The sequence below is a fragment of the Nicotiana attenuata genome, chromosome 3, assembly GCF_001879085.1.
Source record: "Nicotiana attenuata strain UT chromosome 3, NIATTr2, whole genome shotgun sequence".
NCBI lineage: Eukaryota > Viridiplantae > Streptophyta > Magnoliopsida > Solanales > Solanaceae > Nicotiana > Nicotiana attenuata.
This window is the reverse complement of record NC_031991.1, coordinates 23,792,571-23,819,474: the sequence shown is the minus strand read 5'-3', so window position 1 is coordinate 23,819,474 and position 26,904 is coordinate 23,792,571. Positions and strand designations below refer to the sequence as shown.

The 26,904-nt window shown below is 40.7% G+C and overlaps 1 pseudogene; it reads right to left on the bottom strand.

Moving 5' to 3' along the window:
- On the bottom strand, nucleotides 255–15,322 carry LOC109224231 (annotated as a pseudogene).

Genomic DNA, 26,904 nt, shown 5'->3' with positions numbered 1-26,904 from the left:
TATTCGGCTTGCCTAGCAACTATGTTAGACGCCATCATGATAGGTTGGGATTTAGGGTCGTGACAAGTTGGTATCAGAGCCCTTCGTTCGTAGCTATTATCGGTCATGAGCATGTTTAGCGGAGTCTTGCGGATCAGTATAGAGACGTCTGTACTTATCATTGAGAGGCTACATAACTGTTAGAAAAAAATATCACTTTCTTGCATTCTTGTCGCGTGGATTTGTTAATTCCAAAGTTTGAACCTTGATTTTTTTTATTCTCTCTCAGATAGTGTGGACACGTCAGCCCGATCAGGCGAACGGGCACCAGTACCACCAGTTAGGGCCGCAAAAGGTCGGGGTCGTGGTAGAAGCTGAGGTGGGGCTCGCACTACAGCATGAGCTGCATCTATAGAGCCACCAATTCCTCCAACTGTGGAGCAGATTCCCACTACCATTGAGTCGCTGGGACCAGCTCATGCACTGGCAGTACTCATTATTATTCCTTGCCTTCAGGAGGCCTTGGCATAGATTTTGACTGTGTGCACGAGCCTGGCTCAGACGCTTTCGATTCTAGTTGCACCAGCTACCTCACAAAAAGGGGTAGGTGCCAGACTCTCGCCGCCCGTACTCCAGAGCTCCTAGCTCAGGGTCATCAGACACCGGGGGTGTAACCACTTTAGCTGATTGCTGCTCGAGCCTAGGTTGGTCCACCTTGAGTGATGAGGAACAGAAGAGGTTGGAGCAGTTTGGGATTCTTAAGCCTCCAGAGTTCAGCGGAGGAGAGTAAGAGGATGCTCAGGATTTTCTAGACCGTTGTTAATGGATTCTTCGCACCGCGGATATTTTGGACACAGTGGAGTTGCATTAACTATCTTTTAGCTGATAGGGGTAGCCTACAGATGGTGGCAGGCTTATGATTTAAGCAAGTCAGCTAACGCAGCACCACTTACATGGCATGAGTTCTCAGTTCTTTTCTTAGAGAAGTTTGTCCTACCGACTCGCAGAGAGGAGTTGCATAGGGAGTTTGAGCAGTTACGCTAGGAGGGTATGACCATGACCCAATATGAGATGAGGTTTGCATATTTGGTTTTTCATGATGTATGGTTGGTTCCAACTAAGAGGAAGAAGATCAGGAGGTTCATTGACGGCCTCAACTATTGTTTACTTTATAATGTGGCTCGAGAGGTTTCGGCGGATGCTAGGTTAGTGGAGGTTGTCCTTCTAGACCCGTTCAGACAGCTCGTCATGTCCCTTGTGGTTCTTTAGTTAGCCACTATTCCTACAGTGCTCGCCTAGCTCAGTCATCGATCAGTGCGCTACCAGAACAAAGTTCGACTCCATCCGTATAGGGTTCCACAGGTGTTTATTCAGATTTTTAGGGACAGTAACTCCGTCAGAGGAGAGGTTATTTTAAGTGCGGGGACTTGAGTCATCTCAAGAGAGATTTCCCCAGACTATTGGGTAAGGCTCTACAACAGAGCTCTCAGCCTATAATTTCAGCATCAGCAGTTATACCACCCGCATAGCCAGCTAGGGGTGAGGCACAGTTAGCACGAGGCCGCGCTAGATGGGGAGGTCATTCATGCGGTGGTCCAGCCCGTTTCTATGCATTTCCCGCCAAGCTAGAGGTCGTTTCTGTCATGCCCCAAACGCGAGGAGTGCGACCGGTGCCCAACCGAGTGAACTCGGTCGAGCAAGCCTGTTAGATTTCCTTCTACCCAAACTCATCCATGAATAAAGAGGATATCTACTCCATTAATCAAACACTAAAAATATTTCATTAACAACTCTTATTTCATTTCCATTAGCAGCTTCATTCATAATTTCTAAAATATTTCGAAATTATGGATATTATGAAAAACATGTTTGCCAAATACCAACATTTCAAATTCAATTCCCAACATCAAACTCTCCCACAACCTCTATACGAATCCTCTAAGTACAACAGAAGAGTACTGTGGAAGTGCTGGCAACAAGGCTCCGGCTATACCTCAAACACAATACATGAGGAATAGAAGATACATGACCCCGAAATAAATTGGGGCTCACCAAGTCAGTTGGGAAGAGAGTGTACCGCTATCACTGATCAGTGCCGCCTCTTGTGGAACCATCTGCATCCATTAAAGATGCAGCGCCCCGGCAAAAGGGATATTAGTACCGTCGAATAGCACTAGTATGTATGACTAAATGTCCTTTTTCAAAATAAAATATCAATATAAGAAAGGGAAAACCTTAGAGACAACAAGACACAATCAACAATACCCAAATGCCCAGTTAAAATATAACAATTTTCAAAATACGAAAATAATATTATTTTTGGTTGGGAGACCATTAGCACCAATATACCATCGTGTTTTTAGCACGGAGTTCGATCACGCCCGATCGGCTAGGCCATCTCCCCACGAACAATATGTTTTGACATGTAATGCACATGTGCGCAACATGGCATCCGATCTCCACCCGATCAACTAGGCTGCCTTCCCACATATGCCTTGTGGGTTGACTTCTCCAATTCACATGTATTATCAATCTCATCCCAATTAATGGGAATAATCACATCAATATTTCATTCTCATCCAAATAAGGGGAATAATTACAATCCATTCCTACACCGGCACGTGTAGTTTCGGGTATGGGCCTTACGATCCACCCTTCCTCGGTGACTAACGATACTCCCAAAAACATTTTTATTTTGCACAAAAAGGAAAAAGAAATACAAATACATTCACCTCATAACCTTTCACATGATAAATAACTTCATTAGCACTTTCAACCAATTATAACATTAATATTTCCCTGGCTCTTTTGGCCTTTGATATGATTCTTTTTTCATGGCACAATGGCCGTATTTTACATTCCACACTTTCATATCTTTCCTTTAATGAATCATCATCATAAATACCAACATATAGAGTATTCATAAAATCGTAACTTTAAATTCATTAGAAATGAAGACTTTAAACACAACAGATTTCTTTCCAAGAAATGGAGTAAAATAATTGGCAATCGAAGCGGAAGTTAAAATCATAAACAAGCAACACACCATTTATTCTTCAAACACTTTTTCCCAAAAAGGGAAATACCCAATTTCAACTCATGTATATGTAAGAACTCAAAACAAATTGGAAATACATACGAATCAAAGCATTAGTTAAAACAACCACTTATGGGCATGACTTGAGTACATAAGCTTTTAGGTAATTATATTTTTGAAGTAATTTTGGAACAGTTGAGTCAAGGCTCATTTCATATTTCTTCTCACATCATCTCATTTTATTGGCACCCCTAGCCACAAGTATAACTTTCATTCTTGTTACGCTGGCCACACTTTATATCTCCAACTCACTTCATTCACGTTCAAGCATCTTTATAGATTATCAACAATAAGAGCTTTTGAAATCAAAGCCTTAAGTATATATATGAGCAGTAGGAATTCTAGACACATTGAGAATTCTTTCCAAGTTATGCATAATGGACTTTTATTTGAAATATGAATTGAGGTTATAACTCTTGACACATAAACCATACTTGAACATATTCCCGAAGAAGATCGTGATGAGATAGGAGTAATTGGAACACATTTTCAATACATACATCTCTCGACACTTTGCTTACTTGGAATAATCGAATTTATAGGGAATGACTCGGAACATGAGAATTAGGAACCTGGGCCAACCATACTTAAAACTTATGGAATATCATGGAATTCAATCAACAGAGAAAGTTTAGCCAACATACCTCAAATTCACCCCTTAGTGATATTACAATGATCCACTATACTAAGAAACTTTAATCAACAATAACAACATCCAATGGGACCAATATTAGTAACAAATTTCATAATTTAGGCCATTTAGGCACTTTATCAAACACCTAGTATGCATAAATCTCTATGTCTCTTAACCATAGAATTAGTTCATCCAACTACCGCCATTTACCAATAATTTATCCCACCGTCATTCTTAAACAATTTATAACTTCCAACATCAAATGCCTGAGCATCCATCCACACCCAACAAACAAATTTCCATCAAATAATCACCTTTAAATCTCTACAATAGTTATGTATTTAAATAAGGAACTTATGGCTTATAATCACAATAAGTTCCAATACTTAATTCATACTTACATTCCAATAATAAATCCATGCATGTAAGTGTAAGGGTGTAGTATTATATTTTGGAAGAAATCTTACAAAACCCTCTTTTGAGTTCTTGAAGAAATTTCTTGAAGATCTAAGAATTTCATGGTGGATTGAGTTAGTTATAGAGTGGAAATGATGAAATGAAACACCAAATTAGTAGGGATTACTCACCTTGGAGATGGTAGGAATTGGAGGTCTAGAGAGAGTGGAGGAAACACCCCAAAATTAGGCCTAGAGGAATGCGGAAAATGAACCCCTCGTTTATAGAGATATTTGAGCGCTGCAGGTGGCGTGGAGCGCTACCTGTGGCCCAATTTCTAGAACCTCAAAAATCCCAGTGCCAGGGCTAGCGCCCCACACTACCCTGGACGCTCGCGACGGGAGATCTTTCTCGACACGGAAATGGGCATAACTCTCTCATACGATGTCCGAATTCGACGATTCTTTTTGCTTTGGCTCTGAAATTTCAATACGGATCTAATGCTTTAATCAAAACTGAATTTGGAGCTTATTCTCTTAGTGTGATACCACTTATGCTTGAAGAAATGGCGTTGTTCCCGAATACTGCTTTCACACTTTAATATCTTAAAATCATTAGGAAATTTTAACAGGGTCTTATATTCTCCCCCCGCTTAAGATCATTCGTCCACGAATGAGGGTTAGAGTCCTCCATAGACACCCAATTTGACTTAAATCTTCATCTTGTAACAACCCGGTCGGTCATTTCCAGAGTTGTAGCCCCGTTCCCCCATTTTCTTCTCCTTATGTGCGTTATAGTTGTATATGACTTACCAGGTTAGTTGGTTCGGGTTCGGAAGTGTCATGCCCCTAACCTGATGACGCATGGCTGGCACCTGGTGCCATACTCGGCCCGAGCATACCACTCTGTAACTGTGAACTCTAGAGGGATAACCCTCAACTTAGGCCGATGAGGCCACATTATGAATCGTCTGAAAATAACTCATCTCTCATCTGTGGGGTAAATTTACCCAAAAGCTGATATATATAACTATGCAGGCCGACGAAGCTGCAATGAAGATCAACTGATATACAAAATATACAGGAATCGTCTACAAGCCTCTAGAGATAACAGAATTGTACCATGGTCGGGACAGGGCCTCGACCTACCCATCAAACCTGTATATATAAAATGAACTCATCTAGACCTGGTAACTCCAAGGAAGTGGAGCTTACCAACAAAGCTGATGTTTGACTCTATCTGCTGGGAGGGTCTGTCCAACTATCAATCAGGTTCTGCAGGAATAAAATACAGCATCTCCAGCAAAAAGGACGTCAGTGCAAAATAATGTACTGAGTATTTAAGGCAACAGAATAACGAAAAGCATTGATAATATAATAATTGAAAGTAACTGGGAGTCAAAGATAATCTGAAGATCTGCTTACCTGTTGATACTGACTCAACTCTCTCAATATAGTAAGTAAAATAGTTGTCCGGCCTTATAAAGCTTGGTATGCGTAACTGCCCTGCTGTAGTAGGCCTGCTCATAGGCACTCGGCCATATCAATATATCTCAACCGCCATTGTGGGTCACATAAAGAGCTACTTGGCGCAGTCTCGCGAAAATGCGAATATCTCTCTACTCCGACGTCATATCGGTGAACAATTTAATGCGTTTGAAACTACACTCATAGATTCAATTTTGCAGTAGATCACCCCATAATCTGAAATAAATTGGGAAAAATCGCACGAACATTTGACCTAATTTTCCGCACATTTATGAATGTAACGTGTGATAACCGTTGGCAACTTTTGTTCCACAACCTTCTTGACTGAAAAAAAACATAACACACGACTATCATACGGCTAAAATAACTAATAAAATAACCTCCTTAAATTTTTAAGCAAACATATTCTCATCACAAAAGTACACGTCATAACATTCGCAACTTGTCGATATTCGACGAAACTTATTTTCTTCAATTTGTTTAGCTTCTTAGCCTTTCAATCCTCTTGGTACTTTTTATCCATGATCTTAATGATTTGTAAACTCCAAGGTAAAATGATTAACTTACTTTATGTACTCTCAAAGATGATCTCATTTCTGAGCTTACATCAATTGACTTACGAATACTCTTTTGTAAGAAGATATGGGGTGTAACATCATCCCCCCCCCCCCTGGAACGTTCGTCCTTGAATGTTGACTTTTGCGCTTATCAATCTCACTATAGCTCTTACAGATATTTTACTGCTGCCCTTTTCTTCTAGGCAATTGTTTTGTGAATAAATCCAAAGGCCAGGGCATTCCCCCCTTTAGGCCTCTTTCTCACACCACGACTTGTGGTCAGAATTCTTCCAATATCGTAATTGTTGCTATCTTATGTCATGCAGCCTGTATGACTCTGTCCTTGTATGTGCGCTTATGTGACTATTCTCTCCTTTTTCTTTCACATTTAGCCAATCTCTAGGCCTCACTTTGTGAACATATGCAGAACTATGACAAGTTGTCCCTCTGGGAATCTATAGGTGTACTGAACGTTTTTTGCTAGGTGCTTTGTCGAATTTACAACTATTGCTATATCTTGTTTTGTAGCCTTGGTTAGCTATGCTTATGGCTTTACTATATCTAGGTAGCTTATACTATACCACAACACTTACGTTGATTTATTATGGCCAAGGTCTTCTACCCAACTCTAGGTTACTCTCTCACTGCTTATCCTATATGTATAAATTTAAGCCATTAATGCTTTCTCATTACTATTCATCTTAAGAATAACAGCCTAATCCCGTCTCACACATTGGAACATTCATCCATCCATTGTTGATTCACCTTACTGTTGATCTATTATCTACCAATGATCACTTAAACCTCTTATGTAATATATTGTCATTAGGGCTCACGTCTCATCCGGGAACATCTGGAGTTATTTGCTTGATCCACATAGGGTCAATACTATACTTCAATAGCCGTATTTTATAGCATCCCAACGTGATTCACCTTATGGGGGTATTTTAATCCTGTACAATTCATGAAATCGCTTTGAATCATTACCGAATCAAAGGCAAAAATGCCATCCTCTTATCTATCACAAATACACCCATATTCTACCACTAGGGCAGTATTCCATCTCTTTTAAATTCTCCTAGTCTTAAACTCCTCTGAGTTCACTCATGCTATATTGAGCTTTTTATAACTTATGGAAACCATCAACTCTCTTATTGTGAGGGGTTTACTCCCGAGGACTTACCTATTCTCGCTCACCTTTTCTTATCCTTACTCTTGTCTACTTAAAACCTTCTCGTTCTACTATAATTTATCTTGCAACCTACATATATCTATTTATACTACTCGTAACCTTCCTTTAACTTACTAGCACCATAGATTTTATTATATTATTATGGAACTCAAGAGAGACATCATATCATCTATAACTCTTCTTTATTCTCTTAACTAGACATCTCTGTACCTGGAAACCATAGGCTGGCAGATATACCACTGAAGACAACACTATCATTTCTTGATACAAAATTATGACGCTTGAAGCCCTCTGATATCTGGATTATTCGTAACCTTCTGTACTTAGGCATCTTGTACCTTCTTTACATGTACCTTACTTAGCTTTAAATCTTGCATCGTATCTTCTATATCTTTCATAACCTCCCTTTCACATAGGTGGAATTCACATCCACACCTTAAAGCTCTACTATAATACTTGCACATCATGTGCATACACAATCCGGCGAAGGCTTCATACTGACTTCTTATGAGGTTGGTACTGCTCTAACTAGATTTATCGTAGAGCCATTATAGAATATGGCCATTGTACTATCTCTTTTGTACCTCCGATATTTAGAGTAATTCTACAATGTTCTAAATCACGATTTCTATACTCATCGGGTCTAATAATCAGACTTCTAATTCACTTAGTTGATGTGACTCTCTAGTTTCCTCTTCTATCTCAGCTTTTAAGTAGGCCTACTTTATCTTTTGATCTGCGGCTCAGGGTATTAGTTATTACTTTATCCCTCATGGACGCTATGGAACATCAATGATATAACCTTCTAGCAATTTAAGCTTTTGTCTGTGATGTGGACTCAATTCTTTCTTTTAACTTATACTGGAGTCCCATATAGCTGTATCATTGTCAATATATATGCTGCATGGATAACACTCCGAAATATTAAGTGTGCTCATAACTTAAGTAACTCTGGGTCATAGATCGAATAATTCCTTTTGTGCCTTCTCAACTTTCGTTAAATGTAGGCAATTAAATTTCTTGGTCGATCTGCCACTTCTTGCATGAATACTTGGCTTAAGTGTCCACATATATTGGAATTTTGTGAAACACATATGATCTTGAATATTATATTGGATTTTACTTCCCGTTCCTTAGTCACAATAGGTACCACTTTCTTATACAGTGCATATGATGTTGTAGTGAGACAGTTGTTACAAGACCATTATTTATTTAGGTCACTATGCTTAATTTGAAGCTTTCTTCCTTATTTTCTCAGCTAGTCTTTCATTGTAGCAGTTAGGGAAGACTCTCCGACTCTTGTAAAGTTGTGAGCTTATCACATTATATACCTGACGGAATTTTTGATGTTCTTACTCACCTATAAATATCCTTAGTTACATACCTCCGTTCCTTTGTTCTTGTAGGGTTACCTTTGAGCTCAATTTTTTTTGTCTCCCCCGTGGCACTCTCTTTTATTTCCATAAAACTTTTACGGCAACTATAACTACCTCAACTCCTATCTAAATATTTCTCAACGATTACGATGTCGTATCTGTGAGACTGGATTCCCTATGCTAGGGTTCACCATGTTTATCTTACACGATCTGCTGATTTATCTATATCCTCTTGTCTAGCCATAACAGGCTCTTCTTGAATCTACTACTAACTACTCATTGGTCCATTCTCATATATATATATTCCGCGTAATCTCTCTTGGTTTGTTTCCTTTGTCTTATCTTACCTCTCGCACTGGCTCCTTATGTATCAAGTGTTCGTTCGCACTTATTTATCAATTACATCTTGGGAGGGAAACCCTTACTGCATCTCCACGCCATCATGCTCGTATAATGTTTTGGAGTAATAACGTATATGTTGGATCTGAATAAATGCAATCTCACCCTTTTCGCCTTTTTACCGCATTCTTCCTTTACTAGTCTATAGTTACCTCTTCATCTTTGGCATCTTTTCACACCTTCACTGACTATTACTCACCTTGCGGTAACCCTCTATACCAGGGATAACTGAATTTCTTACGCGCGAAGGTGACACCTAGCGTAACTGGCACACTTAGTCCCTTAAGCATAATCTGCTCACATTGCTTGCTTTAGGGAAGCATCTTCATGAATGAACTTTAAAGGTTATTCTTCCGTCCATTCTATCATTTCCGAAACATGATTCCTGAAATTCTTAGGATGCTGACTATTATTGAATCCTTTGGTCCCTAAATCATGTTCGATTGTTTTTTCTTGTTAACTAGCCTATGTTGATTTTTATTACTCCAGGGGGTCTAACTTAGCCTTCTGGTAATTACGTTGGAGTCGCCAACTTATTTTCTCGAAATGAGGATATGACTTTAGGGCTTATACTCTTTTATAGCATCAAGGCATGTCACCTCTTGTCTTTTCCTTTACTTGACTATAGACTATGTTATCCTGTCATATTATGATTTACTGTTACCAGCCTTTTATTACTTCTTACTCGTAATGCTCCATTTACTCTCTTCTTATTCTCCTACTAACCTTATTCTAAAAACTTCAATAAAATATTCTTTCACTTTTATCTCCCCTTGCTTCATCTCACTGGCTCTTCGGTTCGCCTACTATTCTCTTTTTACTAGGAGCGGGAGTCATAATAAAGTAAATATTTATCCCATCTAGGATGCCACTACATGTCTTCTGATTTTTTTTAATGTTCTAGTATTCATATCTACTGTACTATTCTAGAGTGCACCATCTGGTATGCATGATCTAATAGGGCCTCAAAACGGACCACGTCGTCAAGACGTCTCTCTCTACTAATGCCCTTACCTGTTGTTGTATTATACCATGATATTGATTTAAAAGAAGGGTAACATACTCCTAAATGCCTTGTAGCTTCCTGTTTAAATAATGTGGTGCACAACACATCTATAAACAAGTCTCTACTAGACACAGCTTGTAGATTCCATAGGACAGAACTGCTCCGATGCAAAGTTTGTCACGTCCCAAACGTGAAGAGGCGTGGCCGACACCCGGTGCCATACTCGGCCCCATCGTACCACTTTGTAACTGTTAACTTTGGAGGGGTAACCCTTAACTTAGGCCGATGAGGCCATATTTTGAATCGTCCAAAAATAAAGCCTCTCTCATCTATGGGGTAAACTGACCTAAAAGCTGATATATATAAATGTGCAGGCCGAAGAAGCCGCTATGAACATCTACTTATATACAAAATATACAGGACTCATCTACAAGCCTCTAGAGATAACTGAACTGTACCATGATCGGGGTAGGGCCTCAACCTAACTATCAAACCTGTATATATAAAATAGACTCCAAGGTCTAAACCTGGTAACTCTGAGAAAGTGGAGCTTACCAACCAAGCTGGTGTTTGACTCTGTCTGCTGGGAGGGTCTATCCAGCTGTCAATCAGGACCTGTAGGCATAAAATGCAGCGTCCTCGGCAAAAGGGACGTTAGTACGAAATAATATACCAAGTATGTAAGGAAACAAAATAACTGAAAGCTGAAACTGAACTGATAATATAATAACTGAAAGTAAGTGGGAGTCAAAGATAATCTGAAGATCTACTTACCTGCTGATACCGTCTCAACTCTCTCAATATAGTAAGTAAAATAGTTGTCCGGCCTTATAAGGCTCGGTATGTGTAACTTGTCACGTCCCAACCTCGGGAGGCGCGACCGGCGCTCGATCGAGTGGACCCAACCGAGCAAGCCTTATCACACACTTCCTACCCCACTCTCCATGAATAAGATAGCCATGCTCTTTTTATTTAAGCAGGGAAAAGGTGATACATTCAACCATGTTAATTCATTTTATATATTTTCAGGCTTAAACCGTGGTTAAAGTTAATTTTCGAGATTCTCATAAAGTCACAATTTATAGAAAGTAGGAGTTTATAATTACAACATAGTTCATGAGACCCACAACACCCATACATGACCCACACATATGTCAATGGAGCCCCTAAGGATACAAAAGATGAGTACGACAATGCCGGCAACAAGGCCCCGGCTATACCTCAAAATGGAAATCCACAACAACAAAAGATAAACAATACCACCCCTTGAAGGAGGAAGGGGCTGACCAAGACTTTGAGGAGAAGGTAACCTGCTATGCGCGATCGGCACTATCCAAAATGGAGCCACCTACATTCATTTAAAAAATGTAGCACCCCCGGCAAAAGGGACGTTAGTACCATGGAATAGTACTAGTATGTATAACTAAACACCATTTTACTAGAAAGACCTACCAAGCAAGAACAAAGAAATCACAAGAGTAAATCAAAGGTTTTAACCGGACACCACATCGTCACATAAATGAATCATATCATCTTCCACACAATTTCCATAACTTAGTTTGGGGCATTTCTTTCATATGCTCATCACTGTTCTTAATACCACCGCTATCTTGAGCGGAGTCCGATCACGACCCGATCGGCTAGGTCGCCTCATTTGAGACATATACCTCGATCACCATTTCATTTCCCTTTTTCCGGAATTCAATATTTGCACATCACCACCATGTGTGCAGCATGGTGTCTGGTCACGGCACGATCGGCTAGGCCGCCTTACCTAGGCGTTGTTCCTTTCTCATTAATCATCTCATTGGTATCTTTAATTCACTTAGATCACATCAATTCATTGGCACTTAGGGCCACAGCTATCACATCATTCCAATTCCAATGTCCATCTTGCAATTTTATGGCCATAGGTACGCACAAGCAATTGAAGTTACAAACATAGGTAAGTTTTCACATAATTAACATGATAATTCCAGTTTTAATCTCGGCTTATAGCCTATGCATTTCAACACATGATTCGTATTCTTCACACTTCTCTAAATATCAAGAAAGGAATATTATTCACATTGAGACACATCCTTTATTTACATATATATATTTGCAAATCAATTAATGTGAAATACAATCAATACATCAACCAATTCTAGCCTTACCACACATGCGTAAACGCCAACGGAGCTCAATTTCTAATAAAAGGGGGTTTTAGCCATACATACCTCAATATAGCTTTCCTTAATCCTTACAAAATTCCGAAACTCTTGGCACTTCGATCTATCGTGTAAGAATTACAAATGGAACTGAGAATTAGAGAGGAAATTGAGATTCTAGCTTGGTTCGAGCATATCATCAAACACTAAAGGTGCATTGTGATCTTAGGCCCTTTTTGTGAGGAATTTCTATCATTTTATACCCCCAATTGCACTCTTTTTAGTTTTCTACCTTCCAACATCCTATGCTGTGATATGCATGCAAGAATTTCATTCTTATACTCATAAGTTACTTCACTACTGACCCCTTATAGCTAAGTTATAGAAATAAGAGCTGAGGTGATGAATCTTACCTCTTGGGAATGAAAATTTAGGTGTCTTCACTTGATCTTCTTCAATGTTTTAGCAAGGCTCAAGGAGTAATTTAATGGGAGACACTTTCCCTCTCTAAGAACCTCTCTCTCTCTCTAAAAGCCTCAGAAGATATGCTTAAAATGAGCTATAATACCAAATATATCGATAGGGCGTCGGGTTTAAAAATTAGAGAATTGGAGCCCCGAGTCAGGTTTGCGATCGCATTTGCGATCGCAAAGTGGAAATGCGGCCCGCAGAATGGACCGCAAAAGTGCTCCCAAAATCTAATCATTCTGTCTGGGTTTGCGGCAGAAATGCGGTCTGCATACCCGTTCTGCGGTCGCATAATGCACCGCAGAACTGCCCTTTACAAAATTCCAAGATAATTATGCGATGACTATGCGGTCCGCATATCAGTTATGCGATCGAATAATGGACCGCATTTTGACCTCAAATTTGACTAACACACTTGACTCACTTTGCGATAGAAATGCGGTCCGCATACTTGATTTGCGATCGCATTCTAGACCGCATAATAGCACTTTTCTGGAAAACATTGATTCTTGATTTTTAAATGCTTAGATCAGTACAAAGGGTCCAAACCGCGGCTCACAGGCTCGTCTCGTAGAATTTTACACATTCCTAACACATATTTGTAATTTGGCACTACGAGCTTTTAAGTTTTGAGTACAAGTTTTCACGGGGCCTTACATCCTCCCCCACTTAAAATCATTCGTCCTCGAATGAGGATCAAGGGTCACTTATTAGGAGTTCTTTATGCAATCTTCTGCCTTTTACAACCTAAAATCTGGTAGTAGTCTCCAAATTTGGCTAACTCCCTAAATTTCTAAAAATTTTGCCAGAGTTTCCTTTGTATCTAGGCCTATCCACCTGTCAGTGAGCCTCAGAATCACATCCTAACAGCATATACATGTTGCACATCATAACATGACTTGTACAACACCAACCATGGCCATATAGGCAACATATATAACCAAAATGGGACAGTTTTTCATTGATTAAATTACAAGATAAGAGTTTGTAGGAATCAAATGCATAAAAGCTATTACATGACTATTCAAACAAATGCGGGTACTTCTTTTTCATTTCATCCTCGGCTTCCCAAGTGGCTTCCTCAACTTGCTAGTTCCGCCATAACACTTTCACGGATGCAATTTCCTTATTTCGCAATTTTCGAACTTGCCTATCAAGAATGGCAACTGGAACTTCTTCATACGACAGTTCTTCATTGACTTCAACAGTCTCAACTGGCACAATAGTGGACAGGTCTCCCACTACCTTCCTCAACATAGACACATGAAAGACTGGATGTACCAATGACATTTCGGGTGGCAGATCGAGCTTGTATGCCACCTGACCAATCCTCTAAATAATTCTGTGTGGTCCGACATACCTCGGTCTCAACTTTCCTTTTTTCCCAAACCGCATGATACCCTTCATAGGGGAAACCTTCAAAAATACCCAATCATCTTCCTTGAACTCCAAATCTCTGCGACGGACATCCAAGTAAGACTTTTGGCGACTTTGAGCAGTTTTCAACCTTTCCTTAATAATCTTGACCTTTTCCATGGCCTGATACACGAGGTCCGTCCCTATCAATTCCGTTTCTCCAACCTCGAACCACCCAATGGGAGACCTGCATCTCCTACCATACAACGCCTCAAATGGTGCCATCTGGATGCTAGCATAGAAGCTGTTGTTGTAGGCAAATTCTATGAGCGGTAAATGGTCATCCCAACTACCTTTGAAATCAAGAGTACAAGCACGCAACATATCCTCAAGCGTCTGAATAGTCCGCTCTGCTTGCCCGTCAGTTTGAGGGTAAAAAGCTGTGCTAAGATTTACCTGCGTACCCAAACCTTGCTGAAACTTCTTCCAAAAGTGTGAACTGAGCCCCTCGATCTGATATGATTGAGACTGGTGTGCCATGTAACCTGACTATTTCCTTGATATACAACTGAGCATACTGTTCCGCTATGTTGGTAGCTTTGACTGGCAAGAAGTGCGATGATTTCGTGAGTCGATCCACGATTACCCAAATTGAGTCAAACTTGCGTGGAGTGCGCGGCAACCCTACCACAAAGTCCATGTTAATCATTTCCCATTTCCACATCGGAATTTCTATGCTTTGAGCCAATCCACCGGGCCTTTGATGTTCGGCCTTCACTTGCTGACAATTCGGACATTTTGCCACAAAGTCCGCCACATCCCTCTTCATGTTGTTCCACCAATAAATCTCCTTGAGATCATGATACATTTTCGTAGAACCTGGGTGCACGGAATACCTGGATGTGTGAGCTTCTGCCATGATCCTTTCCCGAAGACCGTCGATATCTGGAACACATAGGCGGTCTTGGTACCGTAGGGCACCATCATTCATGCCTAAGGAAAAAGCTGTGGTCTTATGACTATGAATCCCTTCTTTCAGTTGTGCTAGCAATGGATCACTGAATTGCTTTTCTTTCACCTCCGATACGAGCGACCATTCGGCTCTATTTTGCACAATTACCCCTCCTTCACTAGAACCCGCCAAGCGAACTCCCAAATTAGCCAGCTGATGAACCTCCCTTGCCAACAGTCTTTGGTTTGCCTCCATATGAGCTAAGCTCCCCATAGATTTCCGACTAAGAGCATTCGCTACAACATTAGCCTTTCCCGGGTGATAGAGAATGTCGATGTCGTAGTCCTTAAGTAACTCTAACCATCTTCTCTGTCTCAGATTCAACTCCTTCTGCTTGAAAATATATTGAAGCCTCTTGTGATCTGTGAACATATCCACATGGACCCCGTATAGATAATGTCGCCCAATTTTTAGAGCAAACACCACTGCCGCCAATTCTAAGTCATGGGTTGGGTAATTCTTTTCATGATTTTTGAGCTGCCTGGAAGCGTAAGCTATAACCTTGCCATGTTGCATTAACACAAACCCAAGCACGATTCTCGAAGCATCGCAATACACTACAAACCCCTCTGTACCCTCTGGCAGGGTTAATACCGGTGTTGTTGTCATCCTTGATTTCAATTCCTGGAAACTCTTTTCACAAGCATCGAACCATTGGAATTTAACTGCTTTCTGCATCAATTTAGTCAATGGAGAGGCAAGAGTAGAAAATCCCTCCACAAATCTCCTGTAGTACCCAGCCAAACCCAAGAAACTGTGAATCTCCGTTGGAATGGTAGGTCTAGGTCAATTCTTCACTGCTGCTATCTTTTGAGGATCAACCATAATTCCTTCCCTGGAAACGACATGACCCAAGAATGCGACAGATTCTAGCCAAAATTCACATTTTGAAAATTTCGCATACAATTGATGTTGCTGAAGAGTCTGCAAAACTGCCTAAGATGGTCAGCGTGGTCCTCCCGACTTCGAGAATATACCAGAATGTCGTCAATGAACACTATCACAAAGGAGTCTAGAAAGGGCTTGAAGACTCGATTCATAAGATCCATGAAAGCTGTCGGGGCATTTGTTAACCCAAAAGACATCACCATAAACTCAAAGTGCCCATACCGAGTCCTGAAAGCTGTTTTTGGAATATACCGCTCCCTTATTTTCAATTGATGATACCCGGACCGCAAATCAATCTTTGAGAAGCACGTAGCACATTGCAATTGATCAAACAAGTCATCTATTCTTGGTAGAGGATATTTGTTTTTGATTGTGACTTTGTTGAGTTGCCGGTAGTCAATACACATCCGCAGCGATCCATCATTCTTTCTTACAAACAAGACCAGTGCGCCCCATGGCGACACACTCGGCCGGATGAAACCTTTCTCTAACAAATCCTTCAATTGCTCCTTTAGCTCTTTCAATTCTGCCGGTGCCATTCTGTAAGGTGGAATTGATATAGGCTACGTGCCTGGCATCAAATTGATCCCAAAATCAATCTCCCTGTCTGGTGGAATCCCAGGGAGCTTATCTGGAAAGACATCCGGGAATTCATTCACAACTGGTACAGATTCAAGGCTAAGTGCCTCGGCATTGGTGTCTGCAACCCGAACTAGATGATAGATACACCCCTTCTTGATCATCTTTGCGGCCTTTAGGTAGGAAATAAACCGACCTCTAGACACTACATTATCTCCCTTCCATTCAATAACGGGCTCATCAGGGAATTCAAGCCTAATAGTTCTATTTCGACAATCAAGTTTGGCAAAGCATGAATAAAGCCAATCCATCCCCATTATTACATCAAAGTCGACCATTCCTAACTCAACAAGATCGGCCGTGGTATCCCTACCCCGCACCGTGACAATACACCCTCTATAGAATCGAGCAGCCAAAATTGACTCACCCACCGGGGTAGATACTAAGAATGGTTCATGAAGCTGTTCTGGTTCTATCCCGAATTCCATAGCAACAAAAGGGGTAACGTAGGACAGGGTGGAACCGGGGTCAATAAGTGCATACACATCATGAGATTGGACAGTCAGAATACCTGTAACAACATCTGGATAAGCCTCTGCAGTCTGGCGACCACTCATAGCATAGAACCGGCTAGGTCCTCCTGAACTCTGCGCACCACCCTTGGCTGCACCACGCCCTGCGGGTGCTGGGAACCTCGAGCTGGAGAAGGGGCTGAAGATGTAGCAGCTGCTTGACTGGATAGCCGAGCTGTGCCCCTGCCCGCTCCCTGGCGGGATACACGACAATGTCTCTGGATATGACCCCTCATCCCACATCCATAGCATATTGGTAACTCCATATAGAAAATCCACGAGTGCATCTTCCCGCTCCTGGGGCACGGGGACCTCTACTGCTGCTGGGACCTCTCTCCTGATCGACCCCGCTGATGGGATCCCCTGTTGCCCTAACCGGGCCTGAAATGACTCCACTGCTGCTGGCTGGGCCCTGATGGCGGTGCACTGGCTGAAGACTGGGCAATAGACTGGGAAGGCCTTGATGATCCTCCCCTGAAAGCTGATCTTCCCCCACCTTGTGACTCTCCCATGTTGCCCGTAGACCGGGCCTTGCTGTTACCCTCTCTCTCCATTCTGTTCTTCAATTTACGGCTCTCTGTGGCCTGAGCAAATGCAACCATCTTCCCGTAGTTCATATCAGAATTCAATGCAGCCGTAGAAGCCTCATTAATGGTCAAAGAATTAAGGCCCTGAACAAATCGGCGCACTCTGGCCTCCATTGTGGGCAACATATGAGTGGCATACTTTGACAAGCGAGCAAACTCCATGTGGTACTCCAACACACTCTTGTTACCTTGCTTCAAATTTTCAAATTCTGCTGCACGGGCTGCCCTTGTCTCAGCGGGCAGGAAGTGATCTATGAAGGCATCTGCGAACTCACTCCACCTGGCCGGAGGGCTCCCCTCCTCGCAGGAATCCTCCCACAACTCAAACCACGCATAGGCCACCCCATTCAGACGGTAGTGCAAGGCCCCGGAAAATTTCGCTAAGTAACCTAGGATTTCGTGGTGCCACGTAGGCTAATTATAACATTTTATGTGCTACTAACATGGTGAGCATCAATTGGATTTGGTAAACGAGTGTATGAGTCATTTGCTAAGTAAGGTGGTGTGAGGCCCGTGCAAGATTTTTGCTATGAACCCAAAAGCTCGTAGTGCCAAAATAAGAATATGTATTAGAGATGTGTAAAATTCTTCGTGGCGAGCTTGCTCGCCGCGGTTCAGACCCTTTTTGACTGATCTATGTATTTAAGAATCAAGAATCAAAGTTTTCCAGAAAAGTGCAATTATGCGGTCTAGAATGCGGTCGCATACCAGGTATGCAGACCGCATATCTGCCGCAGAGTGAGTCAGTTTGTTTGCCAAAATGAAGTCAACTATGCGGTCAATTATGCGATCACATAATCAAAATGCGGATCGCATAGTCATCGCATAATTTCCTTGGGAGTTTGTGAAGGTCAGTTCTGCGGTGCACTTTGCGACCGCAGAACGTGAATGCGGACCGCATTTCTACCGCAAACTCAGTCAGTGTGTCCAGTTTTTGGGAAGCATTTTGCGGTCCATTATGCGGACCGCATGTCGACTTTGTGATCGCAAATGCGATCGCAGACCTGACTCGGGCTCCAATTTTTTAAATTTTAAACCCGACCCCCCTATCGATATATCCAGTGTTATAGCTCATTTTGAGCATATTTCCTGATGCTTTTAGAGAGAGAGGGGGGGTCTTAGAGAGGGAAAGTGATTCCCATCAAAATTTCTCCATGAAACCTTGCTAATCATTGAAGATAATCAAGCGAGGCACCTAAATCTTCACACCAAGAGGTAAGAAACTTGACCCCTAATCTCTGGTTTCAAATTCACACTAGAAGGAGTACTTAGCTTTGGGGGTTCATGGGTATAAGATTGAATTTCTTGCATGCATGTCAAACCATAGAGTATTGGGAGGTAGTTAACTAAAAGAAGGCAATTGGGGTATAAAATGATAGAAATTCCTTTCAAAAAGGACCTAAGATCACAATGCACCTTTAGTGTTTGATAATATGCTTAAAACAAGATAAAATCTCAAGCTCGTCTCTAATTCTCGGTTCAATTTGTAATTCTTACAAAATAGATCAAAGTGCTAAGAGTTTCGGAATTTTGTAAGGATTAAGGAAAGCTATATTGAGGTATGTATGGCTAAAAACCCCTTTTATTAGAAATTGAGCTCCGTTGGCGTTTATGCAGGTGTGGTAAGGCTAGAATTGGTTGATGTATTGATTGTATTTCACATTAATTGATTTGCAAATGTATATATGTATGTAAATGAAGAATATGCCTCAATGTGAATAATATTCCTTTCTTGATATTTAGAGAAGCGTGAAGAATACGAATCATGTGTTGAAATGCCTAGGCTATAAGCCGAGATTAAAACTGGAATTATCATGTTAATTATGTGAAAGCTTACCTATGTTTGTAACTTGAATTTCTTGCGTGTGCCTATGGCCGTAATATTGCAAGATGGACATTGGAATTGGAATGATGTGATAGCTGTGGCCCCAAGTGCCAATGAATTGACGTGATCTATATGAAATAAAGATTCAAATGAGATGATTAATGAGAGAGGAACAATGCCTAGGTAAGGCGGCCTAGCCGATCGGGCCGTGATCGGACACCATGCCGCACACATGGTGGTGATGTGCAGATATTGAATTTTGTAAAAGGGAAATGAAATAGTGATTGAGGTATATGCCTCAAATGAGGCGACCTAGCCGATCGGGTCGTGATCAAACTCCGCTCAAGATAGCGATGGTATTGAGAACAGTGATGAGCATATGAAAGAAATGCCCAACTAAGTTATGGAAATTATGTGGAAGATTATACGGTTCATTTATGTGATGATGTGGTGTCCGGTTAAAACCTTTGATTTACTCTTGTGGTTTCTTTGTTCTTGCTTGATAGTTCTTTCTAGTAAAATGGTGTTTAGTTATACATACTAGTGCTATTTGATGGCACTAACGTCCTTTTTGCCGGGGGCGCTACGTCTTTTAATGGATGTAGGTGTTTCTATAGCAGGCAGTGTTGGTCGCAGCTAGTGTCGCATCATCCTTTCAGCTGACTTGGTGAGCCCCACTTCATTTCGGGGTCCTATTTCATTTGTTTGTCATGTACTTTGTATTTGAGGTATAGCCGGAGCCTTTTTGCCGGCATTTCCATATTACATTACTCTTCAGTTGTGTTTAAAGGCTCCGTAGACAGGTTGTGGGTCGTGTCGGATATTGGAATTAAAGTAGAAATATTGATGTTTGGCAAAGATTTATAAAATTTGTAATATTTTGATAATTGTGATTTAAGTTGCTAATGGAAATGAAATGGAAGTTGGTAATGAAATACTTACTAAGTTTGATTAATGGAGCCCATCTCCTATTTATTCATGAATTAGATTGGGTAGAATGAGACCTAACATGCTTGCTCAGTCGGGTTTACTCGGTTGAGTGCCGGTCGCGCTCCTCGGATTTTGGGGCGTGACAAACTTGGTATCAGAGCCTAAGGTTTTAAAGTGTCCTAGGATGTCTCGGAGCCGTGTCTAGTAGAGTCCTTCTTATCGGTGTGTAGTCGACCACATCTATAAGTTGGAGGCTATTCGGACATTTAGGAATTCCACCCTTCTTTGATACTCCAAGATCGTGCAGTAGAGCTCAAGATAGGGAGCCAATTTCCATTCTATGTCTTAATCTTAAGATGAGTAATTCATGATTGTGGAAGCAGTAAGGAGGGAATGACCCTACCATTGAATATGAGGGAGATCGCCCAAGCGTTTGTTAGCAGAATGTATCGAGTCGTTGAGGGATCGGTAGAACTTGTTGCTAAGGGGAGTACCCTTGTTCCTATTAATGTCTCAATGTCTCTGCACCACCAAATCCTATAGTACATCGGCATGGTACTAACGTACGTTAGGGATGCGGAGTCGAAGGGTATCGATTAAGCTATTGCCCTATTAACCTAAAGTCATTAAGTGAGTCAAATTAAAATTTCTACTCGTTGTATATGTACGTCCATATTGAAGAGTTCTCATAAACATGGTCTTAGCAAGGTGATGAATAACAAAACATTGCATGTATCGACTCTTTGAATGAGGCGCATTATTCGTGAATCCACTCTATTACGAATTCTCTTATTTACATTCTTGTGGAATTAAGTTCTATAATTGTATCCTTGAATGGATTTATGACTCTACGATTAATACTTCTGACTTGCTTCCCTAAATTCTCAACAAGGGACTATATGCAATAAATTTCTTACAGAATCTTTTTATTTAAATAGACAAAATTTACTCGCTTGTGCCTATACATGCACCATCGTAAAGTTTACCTATGTGGCGTCGAGTTCCATGAAAAGCATCCCAGTGTTGCGATCCTTCTCGAGTCACTCTTTTACTCGGTTGTGTATATGGCTTGTATGGTTTGGACAAGTCAATCTACTCTCTTGCGAATATCATCATAAAAGCTTCTCACTATCTAGTAACATAAGAGCATACCTTAACACCTATCACATGAGTACGTGTTAGTCGAAATGGTCACTGTGTGCATAAAGTCTCTCTAAAAATTGAGATCCTCACATCCCCGTTATTGGAAGGTCTTGTGTCGTCATCTTAGTATAACTTTCCTGTCCATTTGAGACATCCCGCAGTAAGTATCTCACTTTATTCCTAGCATTGTGGTTGCTCGTGGCGTGGTCGTGTATTGCAGTTGGGAGTTAGTATAGCAGAAGCATGTTCAGCTTATACAAATGTTTATTTTCTCTTTACATCTACATAACATGTGTTAATTGTGTTCTTTAGTTAGTGAATTAATTGTACTAGTTTCCCCACACTTGTTCGATAACCATGAGAGAACATATCCTTCTATGAGTCATTGTAACACTTTCTTTCTCGTAAGGACCCAGGCTCTCCATCAAAGACCAAGCACACCTTTGGGGGTTATTATAGCACAACGGCTGTTTCTCATGTTTTTCCGTCTTTCATTAGAATCTGGGTATTTCTCAAATCAAAACCCATGGAGAACTCGTTACGAACATTTGCAAACCTTCCATGATTATTTTATACTATCTCATTGGGTTCTCATATCACTCCAAGTTCATCAAGGGTTGATAGCACGCCGCAACTGCTGAGATTGAATGATCTCTTTTCGATAATGGATTATCTACGCATGCGCTAGTCCAACGATCCGCTTATTAGTCTAACTCTCGCCTTTAGGTTTTGGGTTGACCAAGGAGAAATACACCTAGTAACATATTCATATGTCAAAGCCTTTCTCTCAGTCAAGTCTTATAGCATCTCCCAATGTGGTTTGTAATAGCTGGTTGTGTAGAAGTGTGTTGTAGTGCCTCATTATGAAGTAGAGTTGCTAAACATGATTGGACATTAGAATTCTGGAGCTATACATCACGTGACGTCATACAGAGATCCTCTTTCAAAAATGTAGCTTCTCGTAATCGCTTTATATTACCACCCTTCCTAGTGGTTACAATGTAAAGGTTAATTCCATAAGGCTCTTTCATTTTCTTTTCATTTGACTTGCATCGTGTGTTGTTTACCCGTAATCTTCAATGTGATATTATCTCAATGTGTTGACTAGTTATCCAACTATACGATTCGATTTAATTCACCTTGTTTTTATGTACTCTACAAGTACGCCTTTTCTAAAAGGACACTGAAAGTGGGTAAATCCCCCTTTACTATAGACTTCTAATGTCTTCGACTTAGTTTGAGCTTGTTGGTTCCAAATGGTGCTCATTAGTTTTGCTACCCTACTATCTATTCCATCTGATAACTCTCATTGTAAAATTCATTATGTTTCATGGCATCAAAGAGGAAGTCTTGTAGCATTAAGGATGGGGACATATTCCTTTTGTTAAGAATAAATAAATATTGTTGGTATTCCTTGTAGATGTTCTTCTACCAACCATTTACCTGCTCTGCTTGTCCATGTGACTAGATAACCTAAGTTACTTTTCCCCGATAAATGCATTAAGACGTCTCATTCTTTCAAACTTATCCATGTGGGCACTTTGAGGCTTTGTTTTATACCAATCGTAATGGTTTTAAGTACTTTCTCGCCATTGTTATCGATTTTCTAGGGCTACGTGGGCTTTTCTCATGGGTTCCAAAAGTAATTATTTCCCCTAAGTTCAACTTATATTGCCATGGTTTCAAACCAAAGTGTGTCCCATTTCCAAAAGTCTTAAATGGGTCGGATTGGATGGGTTACATGGCCTTCTTCTCACTCGGCTTCTAGGAATAATTGACTATATCATTGTCATATGAGGGGAGTTTTGCTACCCTTGGTATTCCACCTCCTTGGGTGGATAGGAGTGTCATTTGTCTTTCTCCCCGGAGAATCATGTTAACCAATAGAACTCCTCTAACCAATACATGATTTCACCCCTATGGTAGGATGTCCTAGCTGTGTGGTTTCACTCGTGAAAGGTTGAGATTAGATGCCTTTAGATTTTGGCACATATCATGAGCATATTGATTTGAAAAGACAAGTTGTCGTATCTTTAGTTCTCTCATATAGGATCAACTATCCTCCGGAAGGGATAAGCCGTTCCAAATATGATAATCCCATAAGTGTTCAACTTCTTTTCATCCTCATGGGCTTGTGGCATAGATTCTGTGTGTCAAGTAATGTTATGAGTCTAATTCAACTTCATGTATTTTGAAACCCATATCGCATTCAAGGTGCCAGAGTATTCTTATTCTTGATAAATGGATTTTTCCTTCACTCTGGAAGACGAGTGGTTCACGTACTTGAGTATTCCTCCTTAATGGTTCCTATTGCCAATGTACGAGTTACCCCTATGCCTTATTTGTCTAATAATTGATGTCGTCACAATGATTAACCATGTCAATATTGTTAGTAGTAATATTTGTGTCCCTTAGCATATAACCTCATGAAATGCTCTGCTCAGCGCATTAATGGATTCCTGAATGACTCCAGCCTGATCTTGAACTCTGTTGTCCCTTATCGTATTAGATCCATTGGGTATTGTAAGTTCAGACAAGTCAAAGATGAAGCTTCGCAGTGTGATCACATATATATTTGATAGGTGATTTTACGGTCAGTTTATGATAGCACCTCTTAGAGTAATTGTTGAAGGTCATCAAGGGTTTAGTGTGAGTGTTCGCCTAGAGATTTAGAGTTTTGGAGGGTGAACAGGTAATTCTCAAAATTTCCCCCCATAGATGTTATGAGAATTGATAATGAAGGGTACGTAAGCGCATTTCCCATTAGGTCGCACTAGGAGTATGATGTTTCCCCATAGTTGTTCCTCATGAATTTTGTGTTTTCATATGCATATGTCTATGAAGGCAGGTGGGGATAAAATGTGTATCATTCCGGTGGGAATTATTGAAGGTGAAGTTAATGGACAGTTAGCTTATGCGAGATATCTACTTGTCATCCTTGTTAGGTAAGTTTGGGGGTGGAAATTGCTCCCGTGAATGTGTTCTGGCGAAGTCTATAGGTATAAGAGGCCACATTGAAGGCCGAGAGTGTTATGGAAATAAAATATTTTCTCTTGATTGTATAACAGTTGGTTTTGATTTGAAAGGTACCTTATAGGTGTTATGAACTAAAATATGCAGTCCAGGTTCGTGTGTCCTTATGATAATGCAGTGCTCGTAATGCTGAGATTCATGTTACTGATATATACATTATGGTGCTTTGTCGAATGGTGGATGTGTTATTAAGATGGTTTTGGTGGTTTCCTGGCAGGTGGATAGTCCTAGTTACAAAGGAGACTCTGCCGAAATTTCTGAAAAATTTGGGAGTTAGTCAAAATTTAGGGACTTGAGGTAGGTTAGAAAGAGATTTATTATGTTAAGCGTTTAAGTCGGACTCTACTCCTCATTCGAGGACGAATGATCCTGGGGGGGGGGGGGGAGAATGTAAGGCCTCGGAAAATTTCGCTAAGTAACCTAGGATTTCCTGGTGCCACGTAGGCTAATTATAACATTTTATGTGCTACTAACATGGTGAGCATCAATTGGATTTGGTAAACGAGTGTATGAGTCATTTGCTAAGTAAGGTGGTGTGAGGCCCGTGCAAGATTTTTGCTATGAACCCGAAAGCTCGTAGTGCCAAAATAAGAATATGTGTTAGAGATGTGTAAAATTCTTCGTGGTGAGCAAGCTCGCCGCGGTTCGGACCCTTTCTGACCGATCTATGTATTTAAGAATCAAGAATCAAAGTTTTCCAGAAAAGTGCAATTATGCGGTCTAGAATGCGGTCGCATACCAGGCATGCGGACCGCATATCTGCCGCATAGTGAGTCAGTGTGTTTGCCAAAATGAAGTCAACTATGCGGTCAGTTATGCGATCGCGTAATCAAAATGCGGACCGCATAGTCATCGCATAATTTCCTTGGGAGTTTGTGAAGGTCAGTTCTGCGGTGCACTTTGCGACCGCAGAACGTGAATGCAGACCGCATTTCTACCGCAAACTCAGTCAGTGTGTCTAGTTTTTGGGAAGCATTTTGCGGTGCATTATGCGGACCGCATGTCGACTTTGTGATAGCAAATGCGATCGCAGACCTGACTCGTGGCTCCAATTTTCTAAATTTTAAACCGACCCCCTAATCGATATATCGGGCGTTATAGCTCATTTTGAGCGTATTTCATGATGCTTTTAGAGAGAGAGAGAGAGAGAGAGAGAGAGGGTCTTAGAGAGGGAAAGTGCTTCCCATCAAAATTTCTCCATGAAACCTTGCTAATTATTGAAGATAATCAAGTGAGGAACCTAAATCTTCACACCAAGAGGTAAGAAACTTGACCCCTAATCTTTGGTTTCAAATTCACACTAGAAGGAGTACTTAGCTTGGGGGGGGGGGTTTCATGGGTATAAGAATGAATTTCTTGCACGCATGTTAAACCATAGAGTATTGGGAGGTAGTTAACTAAAAGAAGGCAATTGGGGGTATAAAGTGATAGAAATTTCTCTCAAAAAGGACCTAAGATCACAATGCACCTTTAGTGTTTGATAATATGCTTAAAATAAGCTAAAATCTCAAGCTCGCCTCTAATTCTCGGTTCAATTTGTTATTCTTACACAATAGATCAAAGTGCTATGAGTTTCGGAATTTTGTAAGGATTAAGGAAAGCTATATTGAGGTATGTATGGCTAAAACCCCCTTTTATTAGAAATTGAGCTCCGTTGGCGTTTATACAAGCGTGGTAAGGCTAGAATTGGTTGATGTATTGATTGTATTTCACATTAATTGATTTGCAAATGTATATATGTATGTAAATGAAGAATGTGCCTCAATGTGAATAATATTCCTTTCTTGATATTTAAAGAAGCGTGAAGAATACGAATCATGTGTTGAAATGCCTAGGCTATAAGCCGAGATTAAAACTGGAATTATCATGTTAATTATGTGAAATCATACCTATGTTTGCAACATGAATTTCTTGCATGTGCCTATGGCCGTAATATTGCAAGATGGACATTGGAATTGGAATGATGTGATAGTTGTGGCCCCAGGTGCCAATGAATTGATGTGATCTATATGAAATAAAGATTCAAATGAGATGATTAATGAGAAAAGAACAATACCTAGGTAAGGCGGCCTAGCCGATCGGGCCGTGATCGGACACCATGCCGCACACATGATGGTGATGTGCAGATATTGAATTTTGGAAAAGGGAAATGAAATAGTGATTGAGGTATATGCCTCAAATGAGGCGACCTAGCCGATCGGGTCGTGATCAAACTCCGCTCAAGATAGCGATGGTATT